Genomic DNA, 23945 nt, shown 5'->3' with positions numbered 1-23945 from the left:
GGTGGAACAGGAAGACATATAGTACTTGTGTCCCGATGTAAAAGGTGAGGATCACTCAGCTTTTAATCCAATTCATGTATTTCAAAGCCTTTCAATCCATAAGGCTAAAGCAAAGGCTTGAATAACAAAATCAGATTAACACTGAAGCACTTACACCAAGCGCAAAGAATTTTTCACACAAAGAATACAAAACTCAAAGATCTTTCTGTTTTGGATTGGCTACCCAAGCTGGGGATTGTGTACTGCAAATGAGTCCCATGTCATTAGTCCAGTACCCATACAGACCAAGTGAACATTTACATATGAAAAATTGTATGCTGTATCTTCAGATTAAAGCCATATCCAAGCTTGTCTCCTTCTTTTTTTTTTTTTAATTTCTTCACTGATCAAACTTGTCTTCTTCAAAGGTTGTGCCACTTACTACAATGAATGCTACAGATTATTTGTATGTCTCTGTTTTATTAGTTCATAAATTCCTTCAACAAACATTGAACACATGCCATTAGACTATATGCTAGGTAGTGAGGATACAGAAATGAGTAAAGCATGGTCTCCTCAACCACAGCGGGCAACTCACTTTAGCTTATGTAACGTATTGATAAAGTGGTGAGGAGTATTATTGACTGAACGTTGATGTGCTTGTGTAAATTCTGGGCTTAGTGGATGACCATACATAACCCAGTACTGCTAAGGGAACTTCATATTTCCCCAACTACATTGATTCAGCCCAGATAACTTTAAATTTACTATTTCTGTTTAGTTGTTTGATGAGAACATCAAGTTCACATACCAATAAAAAATAAAGAGGTGGGTTGGGAACAGATTTGGGTCCGAGGAGAAAAAGCAATTGTTATTTATGAAGATTGATCTATCCATTTATCTATCATCTACATATCCTGTAATTTCTTGGGGTGAGTGTATTCCTTTACTCAGTTCTGAATATGAAGAATTTCAAAACTTTCCACTACTATTCTTTTCATTTTCTTCATCTCTGTATGAAATAGATTTGCTGTCTCCACTGAGTTATTAGATCTTGCAGACAAGCTCACTAAAAAAATGTTGTCAAGAGAGGGGAACTTGACTATACCATGAACTCTCTCTATATATCCTCAGCCTGTTAATATAGTGGCTCATACTCTAGGGGGAAAATGGCCAGATTGATATGCTATCTTCCTTGCATAGTTGTCCATGTATGAATTTATCTGTCTTCAAGTATTAGATGTTGAATCAGAACAAGAATGAGTATTGCATAGTAATTAACAATTGCAGGTGAAACTTCATTTTTGATGATGGAGATGACAATGATGGTCATCCCTAAAACAAAAGACTTATGATTTGTGATTATATAACCATCTCATTTGTTTACCTCTTCCATAAAGCTTGCCCAATGATGTCAGTTCCAAGTATTATTTCTCCTTTCTGACTTCACGGCACTGATTTCTTATAACTCGTCATTGACAACCATAGTTATTAGCACTTCTCTTCAAAACAATGAATATATATTCATTGTCAGTTTTAAGCAAGGGAGTTTGCTAGGCACTGTGGGGAATGTGGGTTGACCAATTAAGGAGTAAATTGACATATTCATAAAAGATTAACCTAAAATGGATTATGAAATATGATATAAAATATACAAAAGGGGGCTTCCCTGGTGGCGCGGTGGTTGAGAATCTGCCTGCCAATGCAGGGGACACGGGTTCGAGCCCTGGTCTGGGATGGGATCCCACATGCCGTGGAGCAACTAGGCCTGTGAGCCACAACAACTAAGCCTGTGCGTCTGGAGCCTGTGCTCCACAACAAGAGAGGCCACCATAGTGAGAGGCCTGCGCACCACGATGAAGAGTGGCCCCTGCTTGCCACAACTAGAGAAAGCCCTCGCACAGAAACGAAGACCCAACACAGCCAAAAATAAATAAATTAATTAACGAAATCCTACCCCCAACATCTTCTAAAAAATAAATAAATAAATAAAATAAAATATACAGAAGGGGCACTTGACTTTATAGAGAAAGACACTGCAGAGTCAAAATGTACACTTAGAAAACACATTCATTGTAGATATGATTCCATTTCCTGAGAGCTTTACTCCAAGCATATTTAATCTTATGTTAAACACAGTCATAAGTAACTGGTTCACTTGAAATTTGGACTGGCGAAAACTCATGATATCTAATAATACTCAAATGCTGTCCCTTTCTAAGGGTTTCTATTTCAATGAATAGCCAAGTTGGCACCAAGCCACTTTCTCATCTTTTATTGCACCATTGTTGGTAGATTCCCTTAGGCATGATCATCTGGGAGATGTTTCTGCCTTTGTTATTTTCACATGCTCATAATGAAAAATCCTCTAGAATTTTAGATATAACAAGTGTTTCAGTTCCTTGAGCTAAAGGAATCCAACAGACATATACAAATACATACACACACACACACACACACACACACACACACAGATATACTCATACATTTATATATAAACACCCACTCCCACACCACACCTTATTTCCTAGTCCAAAGAAGAACAAGTAGAAAATACTCAAGGAGCACATCAGGAGACAGAGAAAACGCAACAACAAAAAGAGACACAACCACTAAAATATTGTCATTAGGAGTTACTAAAGATAAAGGACATACCATTCCCTGTTTTATAACATTGACATTTACAACCACAATTTTGAATCACCAAGGAAGATGTAACTTATGGTCATTGTTACGGTTACAAAGTAAGGGAGAGGTATGTGTATAACACTTCAGCTAGAACGCCATCAAACTATTATAAAATTAAGAATACTTCACTACTCAAAATAATAAAAATCACTTATAATATTTAGGAGATTATTTCCCAAATTTTCCACAAAAAGGAGGTTTTAATATACTGCCTTGAGCTTATCTTATCATTTTCAATTTTTACTGCTCTCCTGTGTATTTATAGCTTGGCTCTCTGAATTAGATTTTGAGATCTCTGGGCAGGAACTAATATATATTTACATCATTCCTCTTTAGGAGAAAGTATAGAAATGTTTACTTTTTAATATTCTCTTACAGAGATATAAAAACACAAAACCCATATGTTATATTATTTTAAAGCACACAACTCTGAAATAAACTCTAGTTCAAACATAACAACGAATACTTTTTAATCATTAGATTAAGCCTGCTCATTTTCAATGACATGAGGGTGAGATTGGAAATAGAATATCATTAAGTCAATGATTTAGATGAAGCATAATAATTTGCATTTGTAGTGCAGAGCACATCTCATTCACGAAGAGGATGAGTAACTAGATTTGTTTTCCTTCCCCATAAATTACTAGAATTCAAGTGGCATAGTAATTATGAGTGGACTGACTGCTTTTCATGTTTGCCACCTTGGTTTTCAGAGCTACTTGCAGCATTTAATATAGCACTTATGTGAGCTCCCAAATTTGGGTTTCAATGATACTTTTCCACGTTTTGAAAAAATCCAACTTTAAGTCAGTTGTACAGTAAAATATTTGGTCCCAAGTATCAACTATGTGCTTTGTTTATATAGTTTAGGCTGGGCTTTTTAAAGGCCTGAGTGCTTAAATAACGTAATTTATGAGATAAGTTTCTCTCTACCTCCTTAGTACAGTAAGGAATGAGTGAAATTAGAATATTAACAGAGACAAAAATTCGGTCATCAATGCATAGATAACCCCTTTTGTAATCCAAAGACATTTTCCAAAAGCAATCAGAACATGTTAAGTTTTGAACTGAAATCAAATGGCTTGATTTTCCAAGGTGAATTGAATGTTTAAGAGATATTTGTAAAACTCTGCCATAGTTTTTCCCCTGTATATTTTACCAGAATTTTACTTTGTATCCCAAAATTGAAAAAGCTTTTGGATTTGAGTTCCTGGCGTCAGTGAGGTGGCATTATAAAACATATGTGCAACAGTGGCATAAACTGAGGTGCACCTGCAAAAGGAGGTAATCATCTCTTGCTGCTCTTAGGTCTCAAATTATTTCTCAGCTTCTCTGAAAAATAAAGAGCAGCTCCATGAAGGTTTGTTTTAATTTCCACTTTAGTGTCCAATGGACATCCTTCATTATTATGTTACTTACACATACGATATACCACATAGCATGATTTAAAAATACATTAATATGGAAGCTATTGTTTTACTAAAATAGGGCTTTGTGACATGGGCATTTCTCATTATTTACTTCTCCCTGTCTAAATATATTATACATAATTGACTCCTTTTATAGAAACACTATTTTCCTCTTTGAAGCCTGAGATAGTAATTTTCAAATCTCTCTGAGATCTGCACATCTTAGTTAATGGCTGATATCAGTTAAAGTCATTATTGGGATAAATCTAAAGATGAAGACCTAAACTTGAATAAAAGAAAATCATTACAAGAGAATCTGTTCTCTTAAATTCACTGAAAAAAAATACAAAATTTACATTTTCCTATTTTTTTTAAGGTTTGGTGAGAAAAGAGAAATACATGAGTCCAAGAGGAAAATCTTTTGAAAATAAAATTTGTGCCAATAGGACAATAATTTGAATTAAGTAGGATTAACACTATCAAAAGGTGATGTTTAAATGTTAGTTTTTAAAGTGTTATGTAAAAATCATGATGTATCGACCCTAAGAAACCATCCAAATCAAAAACAATAAGAAAAAATAGAATTGTAATTTCATCTTTAATGAAACTAAAACAAATTTATAACTCTCAATATATAAAAAAGGGTTGCAAATGCAGTGAAGATCAAACAGGTAAGAAAACTGTACCTGCAGCTGCAGATTTCAGAAAAACAAAGGCATCAGAATATAATTCTCCAAAGTTGATGGCACACCATGAGGGGATGAAACTAATGACTCCTTGTTTTATACAACAGGAATGAAATTTACCAGTCAGCAGTAGAATCCCCAGAAGCTCAACTTGATACCAACCTAAAGCACAGGGAGATGGGCTGAAAGAGAACTCAAAACTACTCCCACTATTTGCCCAAAACAGTGTCAATAGAGTGAAGGTTAGATACTCTTTAAGCCAGCATCTTTGGACTGAGAGGGAATAATGGCTTAAAGAACTCACTAACGGTCAATGCTCTGTCTTGGAGAAGTTAAGTTTAAATACTTCCCAGCATAGAATACAGTCCTGGTTTTGAAATAACACAAAAGCCAGCCCTTTGCTGTCTATAAGAAAGACACCTAAAACAGAGTAACACAGAATGACTGAAAATAAAAGGCATATCTGGAAAAGGAAAAACACTCCTCCCCCCAAAAAAGCATGGGTTACCCTTAATATCAGTTCAAGGTAAACAGTAAAAAACAAGTCAAAGAAAGGTTCTATAAAATGATAAAGAGTATAATCTCCAATAAGTACTTTGGAATATTTATTCGCCTAATAACATACGATCCAAATACATAAAATAAAAACTTAAGAAATGTAAGGATAATTGTCAAAAGTACCTTAGAAGTAGGAATATTTAATTTACTTCACTTTGTCTGAGATAAATCAATGAGTTAATATATAAGTTAAAAAGCAGATGATCAAAAGCAAACTTCACATGCAGATGTCAAAAATGTATGTGCTCTTAAAATTAAGGCCTCATTTTTAAGTGCTCATGGAATATTCAAACACACACACCTAAATTTTGCCTATATATGAGTAATAAAAAAACCTATAAAGGATTTTTTGAAATAGTACTAAGATAGTTATGGTAAGTAAAGTAAGTCAGACAGAGAAAGACAAATACTGTGTGATTTCACTTATATATGGAATCTTAAAACAAAATATGTAGAGTCTTTAAAAACAAAATAAACAAACAAACAACAAAACAGAAATAGACTCATAATACAGAGAGCAAATGGGTGTTTGCCAGAGGGGAAGTGGGTGGGGGGATGGGCAAAATAGGTGAAGGGGATTAAGAGGCACAAACTTTCAGTTATAAAATAAATATGGGGGCATAGTGTACAACATAGGGAATGCAGTCAATAATATTGTAAAAACTTTGTATGGTGACAGATGGTAACTAGACTTATTGTGGTGATCATTTTATAATGTATAAAAATATCAAATTAATATGTTGTATACCTGAAACTAATATAATGTAAGTCATTTATACTTCAATAAAAATAAATTTTAAAAAACCTCATCAACCATGAATTACAAACCAGATAATAATAACAAAATAATATCTTGACATTTTATTACTGTTTCTTAAACAACTCTTCTGTCAAAAAGAAGATAATATTAAAATTATGACATATTTCAAAATACTTATAATGAAATAATAAATATCAAATGATATGGGTTATAGCTAAAGAAGTATTAGAAGAAAAATCATAGCCTTAAAACATATTTATAAACAGTACAGGATAAAAATAAATATAATAATCATCCAACTTAGAATGTTTCAAATAAAGAAACATAAATAAACTAAGAAAACAAAGTGAAGGCATTAACACCAATAATTAATAAATGAAGAACTGAAAATATAACATATCTAATAATTTGTCTTAAAAATACTTTGCTTAACCTGATCAAAAAGTGAGCAAACACAATGCATAAAATCAGTAATGGGGAGAAAACCACAAATGAAGAGGAAATTAAGGGAGTCATAAAGGGACTAATTTATAAACTTCATATATATAAGCTCTAAAGTAGATAATTTTCTAGGAAAAAATAATTACCAAAACAGACTTTATACCTTATTTCATGGGAAAATATAGCTGTCAAAGATCAATACCATCTCCAACACACCCTCTCATGCCAGGACTAAAAGTTGCAAGGAAGATTTCTACCAATTATTTAAAGAACAATTAATGGCAAAGTCATTTCCAGAACACAGAGAAAGAAGCGATACATTTTCAATTTTTTAATAAAACTAACATAACATTAATATCAAGACCACACACACACACACACACAAACAACTACAAGGAAATTTCATCTGTGAATGTCAATGTAAAATAAAATAAATAAATAAAATAAAATTAAATAAAATACTGACAAACAGAATCCAACAGAACATTAAAAAATTAACATAGGGTCCCTTTGGCAGCACGTATACTAAAATGGGAAACATACAGAGATTAGCATGGTCACTGCACAAGGATGACATGGAAATTCATGAAGCATTCCATATTTTTCTTTTACAAGAGAACTCCCATAAGTGTATCAGCAAATCCCTCAACAGAAACTTTGCAGGCCTGGGGAAGGTGTGATTATGCCTTCAAAGTGCTGAAAGAAAATGACTGCCAACTAAGAATACTTTACCAGAAAAGCTGTTTTTCAGAAATGAAGGACAGATAAAGACTTTCTCAGACAAACAAAAGATGAGGGAATTCAACACTGGACCCACCTTACAAGAAATGCTAAAAGGAGTTGTTCAAGCTGAAATGAAAGACACTAATTAGTAACATGAAAACATATGAAAATATAAAACACACTGTTAAAAGTAAGTATATAGACAAATTAAGAATATTCTAATACTCTAATATGGTGGTGTGTTAATCACTTAACTGTAGCATAAAGGTTAAAGGATAGAGTATTAAAAATAAATATAGTTACAATAATTTGTTAATGGATATGTAATATAAAAAGATGTAAATTGTAACATTAAAAACATAAAAAAGGGAGAGGAAAGAGTAAAAGAGAAGAGTTTTTGTATGCAATCAATGTTAAGCTATTATCAGCTTAAAATAAACATATCTATAAGATTTTTAATGTAAGGTAAACCATAAAGCAAAAACCTATAGTAGTTACACATAAGATAAAGAGAGGAGACTCAAAGCATACCAGTAAGGAAAATCATCAGTTCACAAAGAAAGACATGAAGGGAGGAAAAATGAGAGAAAGGAATTACAAAACAGCCAGAGAACAACTACTAAAATGGCATTAGTAAGTCCTTATCTATCAGTAATTACTTTAAATGTAAATGGATTAAACTCTTCAATCAAAAGGCATAGAATGACTGAATTGATATATGACAAGCATCATATCAACAGTGAAAGGTTGAAAGCCTTTTCTCTAAGATCAGGAACAAGAGAAGGGTGCCCACTATCCCTACTCCTATTCAATGTACTACTCCTAGTACCAGAAGTCCTAGCCGAAACAATTATGTAAGAAAAAGAAATGAAATACATCCAAATCAGAAAGGAAGAATGAAAGTGTCTGTTTGCAGTTGAAATGATCGTATATATAGAAAATGCTAAAGATTCCTCAAAAAATGTTTTAGATTCAGTAAAGTTGCAGAATACAAAATCAACATACAAAAATCAGCATCATTTCTACACACCAACAATGAACTATCTGAAAAAGAAATAAAGAAAACCATTCATTTACAATAGCATCAAAAATAAGAAAATATTTAGGAGTAAATTTAACCAAGAAGGTGAAAGATCTACATATCAAAAACTATAAAACACTGATGAAAGAAATTAAAGAAAACACAAATAAATGGAAAGATATTCCATGAGCATGGATCAGAAGAGTTAATATTGTTAAAATGTCCATATTACCTACACCAAAGCCATCTATAGATTCAATAATCCCTATGAAAATTCCAATGGCATTTTTCACAGATATAGAAAAAACAATACTACAATTTATATAAAACCACAAAAGACCCTGAATAGCTGAAACAATCTTGAGAAAGAACAAAGCTAAAGGCAAAACATTGACAGGGGAATGGATAAAGAAAATATGTATACATTATATATATGTATACATATAATACATAAATTAATTTAAAATATATAAAATACATTTGGACATGTATATGTGATATAAATACTATATATATAATAATTTTATATACACACACAATGAAATATTATTCAACGATAAAACAAAAGGAAATCCTGCCCTTTGTGACCTGGATAAACTTGAGGGCACTATGTTACATGAAATAAGTCAGACAGAGAAAGATAAATACTGTATAATATCACTTTTATATAGAATCTAAAAAAGCCACACTCATAAGAACAGAAAATAGATTGGTCAATTCCCGGGGCTAGGGGCAGGGAAAATGAGATCTTGGTCAAAGGGTACAAACTTCCAGTTATAAGAGGAATAAGTTCTGGGGATTTAATGTACAACACAATGACTGTAGTTAACAATGCCATACTATATACTTGAAAATTGCTGAGACAGTAAATCTTAAATGTTCTTACCATAAAAACAACAAAAACATGGTAATTATGTGAGGTGAAGGTTGTGTTAACTAAACTTATTGTGGTATTTATTTTGCAATATATATGTGTATCAAATCATCACATTGTACACCTTAAACTTAAACATTGTTATGTGTCAATAATAGCTCAATAAAGCTGGGGGAAAAAAGATTAATACACGATAATCCACGACATGGGATTGATACACTCAAAAAGAATATCACAAAACATCATGACAGATGCTAACAATATATTTGATAATGTTTAAAAAAATATATGCTTTTTTTTTTTGCAGTACGCGGGCCTCTCACTGTTGTGGCCTCTCCCACTGCAGAGCACAGGCTCCGGACGCGCAGGCTCAGTGGCCATGGCCCACGGGCCCAGCCACTCCGCGGCACGTGGGATCTTCCTGGACCAGGGCACAAACCCGTGTCCCCTGCATCGGCAGGCAGACTCTCAACCACTGCACCACCAGGGAAGCCCTTAAAATATATTCTTTTTAAAAATTTGATAAAGAAGGAATAGAAGAATACCTTGTTAACATTATAAAAATGCATATCTGACAAAATAAAGATCATATTTACTGATGCAGCTCTACCAGTATTCTCCTTAAGGTTCAGGGAGAAATTTTTGCCCACTATTATTTAACATTTTTCTAGGTAAAATATGGAAGAATACATAATGGGTTGTTGATATGGGTTATTTAGGATGGAGAGACGCTGTGGAATAGGGGAGAAAAAAGGGGGAAGAAGGAAGGCAAATAGAAAAAAATTTTTTTAAATCTACAAGGAGCATGCATATGATTATGTTTATGTAAACATGTATCAGCATATCTATGTGTGTGTATATATATATATATATGCACACATAATCAAGTTAAGCTATCCTCAAAAAATAATAATAATAACCACAGAAACTGCTATCATGTTTTGTAGCAATGCTTCTCAAACTGTACTGGTGAAAGGCCAATCTTATTTTCACTTTATCATGGTTAGATAATTTTAAACAACACAATAAAAATGAATTGCTAAAAGAGTGTCACAACAACAATGGATGTCACAAACGTGTCAAATTGCTCTAAAAGTTTCTAAATGTTTGCTTTTAATTTTTATTCTTATCTTACTAGAGACCAGTATCAGTCTATGGGCTGTTTTACACAAAGGAAGACTCAAAAAATGCAAAAACATCCTCTTCTCTTGCCCAGAAAGATTCAACTTCAAAATGAAGCTAATTCTCTTTAAATAAATCTTTATATATTATTAAGTCACCTTAAAAGTTCCCAAGAGTTTTTGGAGCTATATAGATTCCAAATTCACATGAAAAAATAAGCCAACTGATTTTGTCAAAAATAACTCTGGAAATGAAGACCAATGATGAGGGATTAGACCTACCAGCCATGAACATATTTTAGATCTACAATAATTGAAATAGAACAATAATGGTACATGAATAGACACACAAATCAATGGAATTATAATAGAAAGTCCAAATATAGATGCAAACATTTTTAGAAATTTAATTTAGATAAAGTTGGCCCTTCAAATAAGGGGATATATTAAAGACTGGATTATTAAAAATTAATGTTGGGACAATATGGAAGAAAATAGACTGGATTTGTATATCAATTATTATAGAAATTATATCTTTATACAAAATATTTTAATTTAAAATATTAATCCATAAATTCTCTAGAATAAAACATAGGGTTTTTAAAAATAATCTCAGTGGGAAAGGCCTTTCTATGTAAAATACATAAACTAAGAGGTGATTTAAGAAAAGGGTGGTAAGTTTACCTACACTTTAAAAAATTTGCATAGTAAAACAAATACCTTAAACAAAATTAGACAGTAAACTGCAAACTGGGAAAAAATTGCAACTCATATCACAAAAGTTTCAATTATTTATATGTAAATAATATCCACAAATCAATATAAAACATAATAACAATGGAAAAAGTAGTCAAATGCTATTAAGAGTCCACAGAAAATGATAAATGAATAAATCTTAAACATATGAAAAAATGCTCATCTTTACCCTTACAAAGAGAAGTGTAAATTAAAATAATAATGAATTACCATTTTGATCTTTGGCAAAAATGAAAAAGTTCAGTAAGGCATTGTGTTGAAAAGAGCATGGGAAAAACAGTACTCTTATTAACTGTTAATGGAAATATATAGCATTATATAGATAAATTGTCAATATTTATTAAAAATTTCAAGATTTACATACTCTTTAAATCAGTACTTCGATGTTTAGGAATATCCTTTAGATAGAATCCCACATGGTAAAAATAATATAGTATAAATTATATTTATTGAAATATTTTTATCATGAAAATGTTTGGAAAAAAATAAAATCCCTTAGACAGTGAATTAATTAATTTAATGAGGGCACATCCATGCAATGGAATATTATATGGCTAATAAAAAGAATGAGGCATTTCTCTCTGTATATATCCATATGAAATAATCTCAAAAATATATTGTTCAATGATAAAGCAAGGCAAGGTAAAATATGTAGATAATGCTAACATTTATGTCTCACAATGTGTACACACATATGTAATATATATTTGCATATATGTAAGATGTATCTTGACAGATTACATAAAAATAGCATCAGGGGAGGGAAACAGTGTGGCCTAGCAAAAGAGGTGGAAGAGAGACTTAACTGTAGACCCTTTTACAACTTTTGGATTTTTACACCATATTTATGAATTAACAATTTTAAAAAACAATTTATTAAAACACATAAAATATATAAAGTAAAAGTAATAATACTATAAGTAAGGCTTGTATATAATATAAATTAAGTGATATTCTCTCTGAAGGTGGCAGTTTCCTCATCTGTATAATAATTTTGATCCCTGTGGACCTTTCCAACTATAAAAGTTCATGTCTATGTTATGGAATGTTCTTGAGAATGACACACGTATATTATATTTTTGGATAACAACATATATTATGCTGAGGGAGTTAGTTATGAAATAATTAACTTCTTGTTGTATTTTGTAAATGTCAACCAAAGCAGTTCAAATGCAATAAAAAGCTCAAGTGAGTTAAAATTAAAATCAAAATTGCAGTCTTGAACTTGGTACTGTTTACCCCGAATTTTTAGCTGGCCTCTAATTATTTGGGTTCTAAGAGAAACAAATCTTATCAGATATTTGAATTAAAAGGATTTATTTGGACATGACCAGAATATGTTACCAATATTATATATCTGTTGGAGAGTAAATGAATGAGTGAGTGGGTGAGTCATAAATAAATGTACCTTATTATTAGGAAAGGCAAGGTAATTAGTTGAATCAAAGAACAGAGTTAAGGGGCCATTCAGGATCAAGATTCTGAATGAACAGAGCTCCATCCGGCCTCCCTTCAGGCCCCTGGGGATCAACCTCAAGTCTTTTCCAACACTTTAAATTCTTTTAATGGTTTCTGTTTGTCGTTAGGATAAAGTCCATATTTCTTAACATGGCATTCAGTGCTCTTGTGACATTACTAGTGCTTACTCTGGAGACTCATTTCACATTACTCTCCTTCTTCCAATCCATACTTTAGCCATTTTAAACTTTCACTTCCTTGAATGTACCATGTTCTCACTTCCTTCTGAATCTTTGAACTTATTTTTTCCTGTGCTGACCCTCAACCCACTTCATTTCTCCTCTGGCTTATATTATAGTTTGGTTTCAATGTTAACATCAATTCACCCATGAAACCATTCCTGATCCCCCTAGACTATTCAAAGTCTCCTTTTCCTGTGTCCTCATCCATAGCATTACATATACCTCTTATCCTAACGTCACAATTTAATATAATTACCTGTATAATCATCTTTTGTCTCCACCAGTCTAAGATCTATGAGTACGTGTCTCATTTATTACTCTTTCTCCAAAATCTAACACAACTGTCTGTCACTATTCTATTTCAAACTGCTGCTCCTAACACACACACACACACACACACACACACACACACACACACACACACACACACAAATAACCCACTTTCTTGCCTTATTTTTCTCCATAGTTTTTTTTTTTTTTCATTTAACTTAATGTATTTTAACTTCTTCATTTTATCATCTGTCTTCTCTCACTGTTATGAAAACTCCATAGGGCAGGGATTTTTCTCCATTTTGCTCATTGTTCTCTCCCCAGAGACTAGTACAATGTCTGGCACATAATAGACACCCACTAAACTTTCTTAAATGAACAAATAATTGAATGAATGATGACAGATGCTCAAGAAAACAACTGTGTTTTGAATGAATGCATCATGCCAACAGGCAAGACTGAGAAGTGGTCTATACTTAAGATGAGTTAGTTTGGATCCTCAAGGTTAGCAAATACCATATTCCCACTTAATCAATAACTAGACCCTCCTGGAGAGCTAAAAGATGGTTCTACTCCATATCTTCACCTGATTCCACTTTAAGGTTAAAGCTTTGGTCTTATTCCTTTTGAACCCTCAGCTGCACCAGCACAGTGCTTTGCATATACTACACAAGATACTCAGTAAATACACGTGGAAAAAAGTAAATGGAATCACCAATACACTTTTGGTATTGTTATAATTTTAGGAGTTACTGAAATAGAATGATTGCCTATAAGAAAGTTCGGTGGGGAGGAGGTAATTCTAAACTTTGGCCCTGGCTGGAAGGTTCCTTGAGGGCAGCTCATGTCCTCATAATTCCCACACAAACACTGGAGAGGCTTAAAGATAACATAAATCTGATTTTGACTGTATATAGTTAGGGATACCTATAAGCAAACATCCCACTGAAGGTTACAAATCATGTTGAAATCCAAGGCTGTTCCCATTGACTGGTGAAAGAATTAGGGAAGAGGAGAAATCGATTCTGAGCTACCACACCAGGCACAGTCAAGACTCTTGTTTGATTCTTTAACCAGTTTTTACTGGACACTGAAAAGAGAGCATTCATCACTAGAACCCAGGTTTGGAGTGTCTTCTTAGCAATGGGCAGAAAAGAGTTATTCTTCTCACACATCCTATCAGCTCATTATAGTCAGCTGGAATCTCATTCCAAAGTTCCAGATGCCTTCCCTCTGAGAAGCAGAAGGGAAATTGGAATTTTACAGGAATTTTAACCTGTAACTTACTAACTACAGGTCAAAATTCGCTTTATCCACAGTTAAAACAGAATATCCTTCTCTTACTCCTTTCCCCTATTGATACAAGCAGTCCCAACTGAGAAAGAGTTAAGACAATATATTCCCTTGAGACATCTCTGTTTCCTGCCACCTCTATTTCAGAAGTCAATGGATTTCATAAGACGTTGCCCAGAGTTAGCCAGTAGCACTTTCAGTAAATGCTAGGTACATTTATTTTGGAAGGAAAAGTTTGGAGAGAATTTGAACTGAATTGCCCAGAATAAAGGGATTCACAGAGTCTACTGACTTCTAAGGAAAACACTACATGTTATGTATCATATCCAAGGGGTGTTGAACTAAAAATGATGAGACATTTGCCTGAGTCTTATTCTTGATAGTTTAAATTTTTCAATCTATGGAGAATTCTTACCAGTAACTATTCAAAACAAGCTACCGTAGGAGCCATTGTGACCCTATTCCCACCCTTGCAGGGAACACTGGTTCTATGTTGAATCTGGATATTTGCTTCTAAAGAATGCCACACCAGTACTGCTTTATGCCTAGTCATGAAACTAGCACTTTCTGTCAACTTCTCCACAGTTCCTAAGATGCGAAAATTGAAATAATTGACATCACAATACCAGACCAAAGAACTCCAGAACTGAATAAATTGCACATTTATGTACCCCAAAGCACTATCACATGACTGAAATATGATGATAAAAACAAAGAAGAATTTTTATAAGTACAGATATGATATATAATTAGGCACGATCTTTCTGACCATAGATTACCATGCTTTGCCATTCTTCCCAAACATGTCTCTGGCCAATTTTCCACCAGAAAACCCTTTCGAAGGCATAAAGGAGAAACAGCAGAGCAGTAAGACATAAATACATGCATGTGTATGTACATATATAAACTAACTAACTTTGAAAGGGGTTCAGGTAACACAGTCAAACAGATGAAAATCCTGGAGAGAACTCTGTATGTGAGGACAATTCCCAGGAATAACAGACGATGAGTTGTTAGAAATAGCCTGAAGGTGGAGGAGAGAAGACATTAATCTATTGGCCCTGGGATGTAGTATAAGATAAAGCTGAGAATGGTAGGATTTAGAGCAAAATGTCTCAAACAAAGAACTTTATAAATTCTAAAAGTAAATTGACCTTTAGCTCCCATCAGGAAGATATTGTGTAGCTTAAATGTTATGAGGTTCCTTCCTTCTCTTAGACAATTTTGGTCTCTTTTGCATTTTTTTATTCTTCAATGCCATATCAAATCCATGTGGCAGATTAACCCTGAACAGTTGAGAAATTATTTCTTTTGCAAGTTTGAAATTCACTGATGTCATGAAGTTTTCAGTATATATGTTAAGTGTTTAACACCTGTATCATTGCTAGATCTAAAAAAAGAATGTCAACATCTGATGTTTTCATTAAAAAAAAAAAAAATTCCTGAATCTAAAATAATGAAAACCAGAAAGTCCAAAGTCAGTTTTATTTTAACAACCATGGAAAGGGTGTTAGTAGTCTTTCCCAGTGAATCTAAAGGTTCATTCAATTCATTGACAATGAGTGGGGTAAATCTGAGGAGTTTCTATAGATTACCCTCTGAGGGTAAGCAAACCAATACCGGGTGAATGATGATGCAACTACTGGGACATATTTTGCCATTTAAAAATCCAGCCCAAGACTTAATGTCTTAAAACAACAAAGATTTGTTATCTGTCATGATTCTGAGAGTTAATTGGGCAATTCATAGTGGGCCAGTTCAGATGGGGCTGAATGGTGTTGGATGGCCTCACTGACATGACTGATGATTGAATCCATGTTAACTACAGTGATGGAGATAACTTGGTCATGCTTCTTTCATCATCCAAAAGGCTAACACAAGCTAATTCATGTGGTGGTGGGCTCAGTGCTCCCCAAAATAGCAAGAAGATAAACTCCAAAGTGAAAGCACTTTTCAAGACTCTGCTTGCATCACATTTGCTAAGAACCCTTTGGCCAAAGCAAGACATGTGGCCAACCCAGAAGCAAGGGGTAGAGAAACAGACTCCACCTCTCTTGATAACAGTTGAATTGTTAAAGGCATGCATACAGGAAGGAGAAAAATTGGGGGTCCTTTGGCAATCTACCATAGGAACAACAGAGGAAGGATGGCTTGTGAAACTGACCTCGTTCTAGGTACCCTACAGAAAGCCAGTGTCCAAAAGTTGTTTTAGAAGACTTTTTATGGTTTCTTGGTACTGGAAATTACTCTAGAATTAGAAAGATATTTTCCTGCCGTGATTCAAGGACATTTAACAAGTCATCATCGTTCCAAAAACAAACTTTGATGTGTAAATGAGTACAAACATAGCCCAATGGAAGACAATGGAAATCTCCTGGGTAGAGAAGAGATGCTGTTAGCTAGTTGGAGCCTAGCAACTCCTGGACTGTAGTCTTTCCATCTGGTGTCACTTGCCCTACATTGTGAATCCATCTAGTTTAGGCTTGAGATGTTAAAGAAAGCTCTAAATACAAAGTCTCACTAATAAAATAGAAAAACAAAACAGTACTAAAGAAATATGTTTATTTGGTCACAACAGCTGAAACTGCTATTAGGTTTAGTAACATACCCTAATGAATTTAGATTTTTGACCCATTTAGGATCCTGTATTTTATAAATTTTAAAAGACTACTTAAATAGTAGTTCCTTTACCGTTAACAAAATAATTCATGGTTAATGGTAATTTCTTTACCATTAATAATATAATGTTATATTCATTTACCCTCTATAATATAATTCACAGTTTTAAACCTCAGACTGATATCATGTTTTGCTGTTGTTCAAAGAATAGTCTTTATGAGCTCAGGACTTTCTTGGATTGATGACAGAGGGTGATCAGCACATTCTACAATGAAACAAAGAGATCCTTCTACATCTCAACATTCATAATGAAAGCCAGTCAAATTTGAAAATACTTTCTTTCACTTCATTCAGATTTTACTGGATTTGCTGCTTTATGAGTCTATTCCCATCTGGTCTAGGTTCTTTCTAATTTTCTAACATAATTCCACTAACAATACTTTTCAGTCCCGGAACTTCAAAGAACATTAACACTTTAAGAAAATGTAATTAACCTCTAGTTCAGAGATATTTGAAAGGTTTATCTCATTTGTTGACTCAATTTAGTAGTTGCTGCCAAAACACTGTATTGAGAAGGATTCTGAGGTCATGTCTGGTCTCAGGAGAAAAGAATACAGTGATTGATTAATGATGTCTGCTACCGAAACTAGCATAAAGACAATGGAACTTATCTTGCTCTAAATCAAACTTGCCATTTTAAAGACTGAGGAACAGGCAGCAAAAGGGACTTATCCAAGGTCTCACAGTATTCAATGATAAAAAAGTCCAATCTAAGAACCCATCATGACTTCAAAGCCAATATTTATTTGGACATTTGTCATTCTTCAGCTGACCATAATCCACTTCCCACTATTTTTATCAGTTCCTCACTGTGTGCCAACATAGTTGGAAGACAATACACAGTGCTTGCTTCCTATGGTTGTTCCTCTCTCAAACCACAGTAGCTGGGACCTTCCTCTACCACTCCTGGCTGTACCACAGAAGAAGGCAATGAGTTAGGCTTTGTTGATCTGGCCTTTGTTCTTGAACTCTAAATCTTGGATGGATAGTGCAAAAAATGAGGAAATGTAGGAGAAAACAGATGATTCCAACCATCACAAGAACCCATGAATCACAGAGTTGCTGTGGTATGACTTTGACTATGCTTCCTGCAGCCTGGCCTGCAAAGCTCCATTTTCTAAGCCTAAGGCTACCAGCCAATTGTCAATTATGGGCATCCCTGCTATTTGTCCAATGCATCTCCTTTTGGCTAAGGCCAGAGATGGTTTTTGTTGCTTCAAACCAGGGACTCTGAATGATGTTTTACTCAGCTCCACAGTCATGAGGAAGTATTAGCTTTCCTAATACTTTCCTCAGTCAAGTCATACATTTACCCATATAACCTCCAAAATTAAATAAAATGTGTTCCATTGAAAAAGATGGAAAATATGGTCATTTGACAATTAAAAACATCTACAACCATGTCATCTCAGAGGTGGAAACAGCACAATTATTCCATGGTGTTGATCTTCAAGTTTCATCAACATCATCTTATTCTTTCAAAAATAATCATGAAAAAAAGCAAAAATTAAATAACTGAAATGAAACAAAGACTTTCTACATTTAAAGAGAACTGCCTGGGAAAAATTCCCTTACTTTTCTCTACCCTATCTATGTTCATAATATATCACATTTGTTAACTATAGGCTGTAAAGAACATGTGTTTCTAAGATTAAAGGCTGGTTTATAGACCTTTGTTCATGTAAGATGTAGCAAACTCATAAAACTCTTGCTACATACAAAGTCTGCGTTAATGTATTTTTGGCAAATACTATACTCCTAAGCCCTGGTTTACTTATCTGCTGTCAGTAAGAAAAGGTAAGAGGACATGCTGTCCTGGAAACTCATAATGTATTTCCATCGCGCTGGTATCACTTTGGGGCCAATTCATAGAGTATATATTACTCTTCTTGGCTATTTACATTAAGACTCCATTTAAAAAATTTTTTTCCTTTAGCCTTTCTGTCTTCATTAATGAAAAATGCTACATTAAGAAATTTCTGCTTGGTTTTCCTTCCTGTTTCACATAGAGATTCATGTGTAATCTGCAAAGCAGCCTGAAAAGAATGGCATAAGCAGTCAAAATATTTACATATTTTCCTGTAAAATATTTCATAGAAAGATTTAACAGGCATAAGTAAGCTATGACAAGCATGTTCACTTATCTGAATAGAAATACTTTGAGCTAATTTCTTGGCACTGAGAGGAAAGCTGGTTAAGTGACATCTCCTTTTATGGAATGCAATGATTAAACCCATGAGTTGTGCTTACCTTCTCTAAGAGGGTCAGTTTGATATGGAGTTGTTTTCAGTAGAGCTCAGTGTACTATACCTGAAATCATAGAATATGTCACTAACATCAGCAAGTAAAGCAAAGCTAAACATTGAAATTAAAACAAAAGAAGAAATGAAAAAAAGAAAAGCAAAAGCAATAAACCATCACTACCAAAAACAAACATAAGTTTGTATGAGAGTGTAGTAATATATAGATGAATAATTTCATAGAAAACTGAGAAAACAGTGAGTGCTCATATATTAAGAAATATCTTACATTTGAAGATGAGAAATAGGGTATCTCAAAAGAGGGTTTTAATGAAATGATTTTTCTATAGGCTAAATGTAGGGTTTTTTTATTGTTGCTTTTTGTTCTTCATGAATTGTGAGAGAAATATAACTGGAGAATATTACCATGATCTCTTGCAAGATCTTTCTTCAATAAAGAGAGGAATGAACGGGGACATTTATTGATCCCAAAAGGTAAATGCCCAAGCTCAGAAACCCCTGTCTACTTCCCAGAGGAGCGAGCTGTAATTTCACAAGCTATGTAGAAGGCTCAGAGATTCTCCAATGCTGAAGTCATCAGCATTTCACATCAGAGACTACACTGAAGGGTGTAAAATGATAAATACTGGGCATCCAGAAGCCCAGATTCCTAATTCACCATGATGACCTGAATTTCACCTCTATTTCCCACTCTTCTTTACCTGGCAGTTGAAGATAAGTCCTTTCTCTCAACATTGATTTCCGAAGTGAAATGAGTAAAAAGTTGATAGCATTTGCACGGTACCCTACTTTGGTGAGGAGTGGTAACTTGGAATAAAAATGCTGGATCCACTTCCTATTATGCCAGAAAGAACTGGATGCCACAGCCTCCCCACCAAGACTACCATAATATATAGCTTATTGCGGGCTTCCCTGGTGGGGCAGTGGTTGAGAGTCCGCCTGCCAGTGCAGGGGACACGGGTTCGTGCCCCGGTCCGGGAAGATCCCACATGCCGCAGAGCGGCTGGGCCCATGAGCCATGGCCGCTGAGCCTGCGCGTCCGGACCCTGTGCTCCGCAACGGGAGAGGCCACAACAGTGAGAGGCCCGCGTACCGAAAAAAAAAAAAAAAAAAAAAAAAAAAATATATATATATATATATACATACATACATACATATATATTGCTTATTGGTAAGAAGCCTCCTTGTTAGCAGCTCTGATCACAGAGGTTTCATTCTAATCTATCTCAAATTGCTCAGCTTGGAAATACATAGGCAATAATTCCTGTCTAGCAGGATTTCAATAGCCTCATAAATTCTACTTTTGGAAAATATTCAAACTAAGATATCCGTTCACATTGTTCACCACCTTATACTCATTTGCACAGAATAAGATGTCAAACTGAGTATCTTAGAAGATACAGTTCTGGTTGCCCAGCATTTGGATTGATTCTCTGCCATTAAAAAAAAGAAGAAGAAAGAAAGAAAAAAAAGGGTGGTCAAGTGAGACAGGGCTTCCATCTTAACCCAACTGCTAAGGATTTAGAGGATGACAATCTGCCCATTCCAACATGACTCTCAAAGGAGTTGATGGCAGTTGTCAATTTGTGTCTTCAAATTAATTTGTTTTTCAAGGCATTTTTTTTTTTTTTTTGCGGGACGCGGACCTCTCACCGCTGCGGCTCCTGCCGTTGCGGAGCACAGGCTCCGGACACGCAGGCCCAGCGGCCATGGCTCACGGGCCCAGCCGCTCCGCGGCACGCGGGACCCTCCCAAACCGGGGCACGAACCCACGTCCCCTGCATCGGCAGGCGGACTCCCAACCACTGCGCCACCAGGGAAGCCCTTCAAGGCATTTTTAAACCAAATGGAGTTGTCCCAATTTTTAAAAGTTTAAATGTGCTTTTCTTCCTGAGTTTAGAGATATCTGTTAAATTTTTTTAATAAAAGAGGATATTAAAAAGCAATATGCAAATATTGAACTGTGGTCAAGATTTTTTAAAAACTGAGAGGAAAGAGAGAATCATATTTCTCCGAACTTTTCCCACCTAAAATCCTGTATTCTGCCCCAGAAATAATGAGATGGATGGACTATTCTGGGCTATAAAAGAGAGTCGACTATTGGGAGACATTTCAACTCTTTGTTTGAACAAGATAAAATATTTTTATAAAAAAATCTCTATCTATCAATTTGAAAGGCAGTATGTATATAGGATCAATTTAGAACATGGAGCATAGAGTTTGAAGTCACAGAGACTGGGGCTCTAATCCTAGCTTTAGCAAGTCATAGCTGTGTTACTTAATTCTCTGAGCCTCTTTCTTCATCAATAAAATGGGACTAATAATAGTATATATTGCATGAACTTGTTGTGAATATTAAATGAGATGTCAAATGTAAAGTGCCTACTAGTTTATTTTGGATAAGGCACTTAAAAAGTTTTAGTTTTATCAGATAGCTAGATGACAGATAGCTGAATAGGCCAATAACTGTTCTCATGAACCTTTGCCATGGCTGCATACCTACTTTCCCTGGGTACCTAGGCTTTATTCACTTTATCTCTCCTGGATTGCTGCCCTCCAAGTGGTAAGCTCATTTACTCTTTTGACATTTACTGCCAGCCCTCTGTGTACCAAGCACTGTGATATGTGCCCAGAAGGCAGAAAGAGCCAGATGTAGTTCCTGTCCTCAAAGAGCTTTCAGATGCATATATGAGAAGGGGCCAGTGGTGGAGGGATGTTGACAGTATTTACAATGTATACAACGATGAGTCATGATAGGGATGTATAGGAGTGACTAATCTGCCTTCTTTGGGGTGGGGTGGAGGACATAGCTAACTATATGGAGAAGACTTCTACTGAGCTGAATATGATTTAGGAATTAATTCTCAGCATAAGGAGCAGCAACACACAAAGACAGTGACCTCCTGCAAGAACAAGGGGGTGGATGTGCTTAGAATTCAGGGAAGGTTCAGGAAGGCAGTAGCAAGTGTATGGATGGGACATCATCTAGAATTACTGAATTCAAAGCTAGAATTAACTTCATGGATAATAATAAAAGCAATAATAACAGCAATAATTATAAACCATTTGTTATGTGCCTGGACATTTTTACATATTAACTCCTTGAATACTTAGAAGCACTCTGTGATATAAATATTATTATGATCCTTATTTTAGAGAAGAGAAAACCTGAGGTATAGAAAGGTTAAGCCATTTCCCAAAGGATATCCCATCTAGTAAAAGTAGCAGAATTGAGATTAAAACCCAGTCAGTCTAGGTCCTGAGCCAGTCTCACACACCATGGTACTCTGGTTCTTTGTTTTTGTGTTTTCAGTTAAAGTAGCTTGTACACAACAAGATAAATGATTGGAGCCCTTGGTGAGTGAGTGACCTCCAGCTAGAGTGGCTTTATCAGCACTACCCTGACAGGCTGCCACAAGAGAAACAAAATTACCTAATTGCCTAGCTGTCTGTAGTTAACAGTAACATTGAACCCTTGTGGCTAAAATTAGACCACAGAGTGTGCTCATGATGGTTAACCAGCAAAGACAGGAAATACAGCCCAAAACAAAAACCAGTGAAGAAACAAGGTGTGAAGGCTTTGGCATAACTTCATGCTCAGTGTATCTGTGACCCCTTGGAATCAAACATTCCTTCTATGGACACCACACAGGTATGCATCTATAAAATGGTGGAAATTCCTAACTCAGAATGCTGTGAGGATCCAATGTCAGGTGTTAACCCTTAGACTGAGACATAGTAAAGAATGGTTGTTAATATTTTTCCTTCCTTTATTCTTTTTTTTTACCTCTTTCCATTTTTTACTTTTTTCCTTCCTCCCTCCCTCCCTCCCTTCCTTCCTTCATCTTTGTCTTTCTCCCTCGCTCTCTTCCTTCTTACTTTCCTTACTCTTATTCTTTCTTCTTAATTACCATCAGGTAACTCTTCCGCTTCCCTGAACGGTCTTTTGTCATTCCATCTAGTAATAAAACTTCAGTGACAAAAATAGGGAGAAATACACTAATTCTGAGAATGGTTGATAATTATTCACTGGACAACTGGATGACTTAGAAAAAATTGTGATGTTCTAATGTTATTTTAAAAGCTCAGAATCATGGTCGTTATTGAGCTACAGACATTCCCACTATGAAATATGTTAGCCTCTCAAGATATCAGTTATTGTAATACCACATCCTTGCCCTACCACTCAAGGGCAACTGTTTGTTAACTCATATAATAAGATTACTCTTTAAAAAATAATTTCAACAGTTTTACAATCATAGATTTCAGGGTTGAAAGGTATCATGATAGGAATGCATCCCAGAACTTAGACAAGCTAAGTAGTAGGTCTGAGCTAGAAAAAAATATACATTCATTCTGAGAGGACCTCTCTTTACCTTAAATTTATATATACAATTTATTCAGGGAAAAATACTTTTTATGCTATGCTTCCTCCTAGTTTCATACATACTTATTTAATGAGCCATGAATATACATTGCATCCATATTTTCATTTATATACACATGATATCAGCGGTAAGAATTTTCACAAAACTAATCTTTCCAAGTTTGAAAGAAACTGTTTTGATACCAAAAGAAGTCATAATTTATCTTTTTTTTTTTAACATTCTATCCATTAGCTGTTTGTCTTATGAATGAAAGTATGAAGCAAGTAGGTTATGTATTCATGTGCCATCTCCTTGGGTATATAAAGGTTAAGAAAAATGGATTACAAACAAATGAGATC

At 34.6% G+C, this 23945-nt stretch overlaps 2 pseudogenes; one reads left to right on the top strand and one right to left on the bottom strand.

The window, feature by feature from the left end:
• LOC116758363 overlaps positions 1-23945 on the bottom strand; it is a 96764-nt pseudogene that overhangs the window by 38695 nt on the left and 34124 nt on the right.
• Positions 7026-7126, top strand: LOC116758925 (annotated as a pseudogene).

The sequence above is a fragment of the Phocoena sinus genome, chromosome 8 (assembly GCF_008692025.1).
Source record: "Phocoena sinus isolate mPhoSin1 chromosome 8, mPhoSin1.pri, whole genome shotgun sequence".
Lineage (NCBI taxonomy): Eukaryota > Metazoa > Chordata > Mammalia > Artiodactyla > Phocoenidae > Phocoena > Phocoena sinus.
Note: the sequence above shows the minus strand (reverse complement) of the source record. Positions and strands in the feature narration are given on the sequence as shown.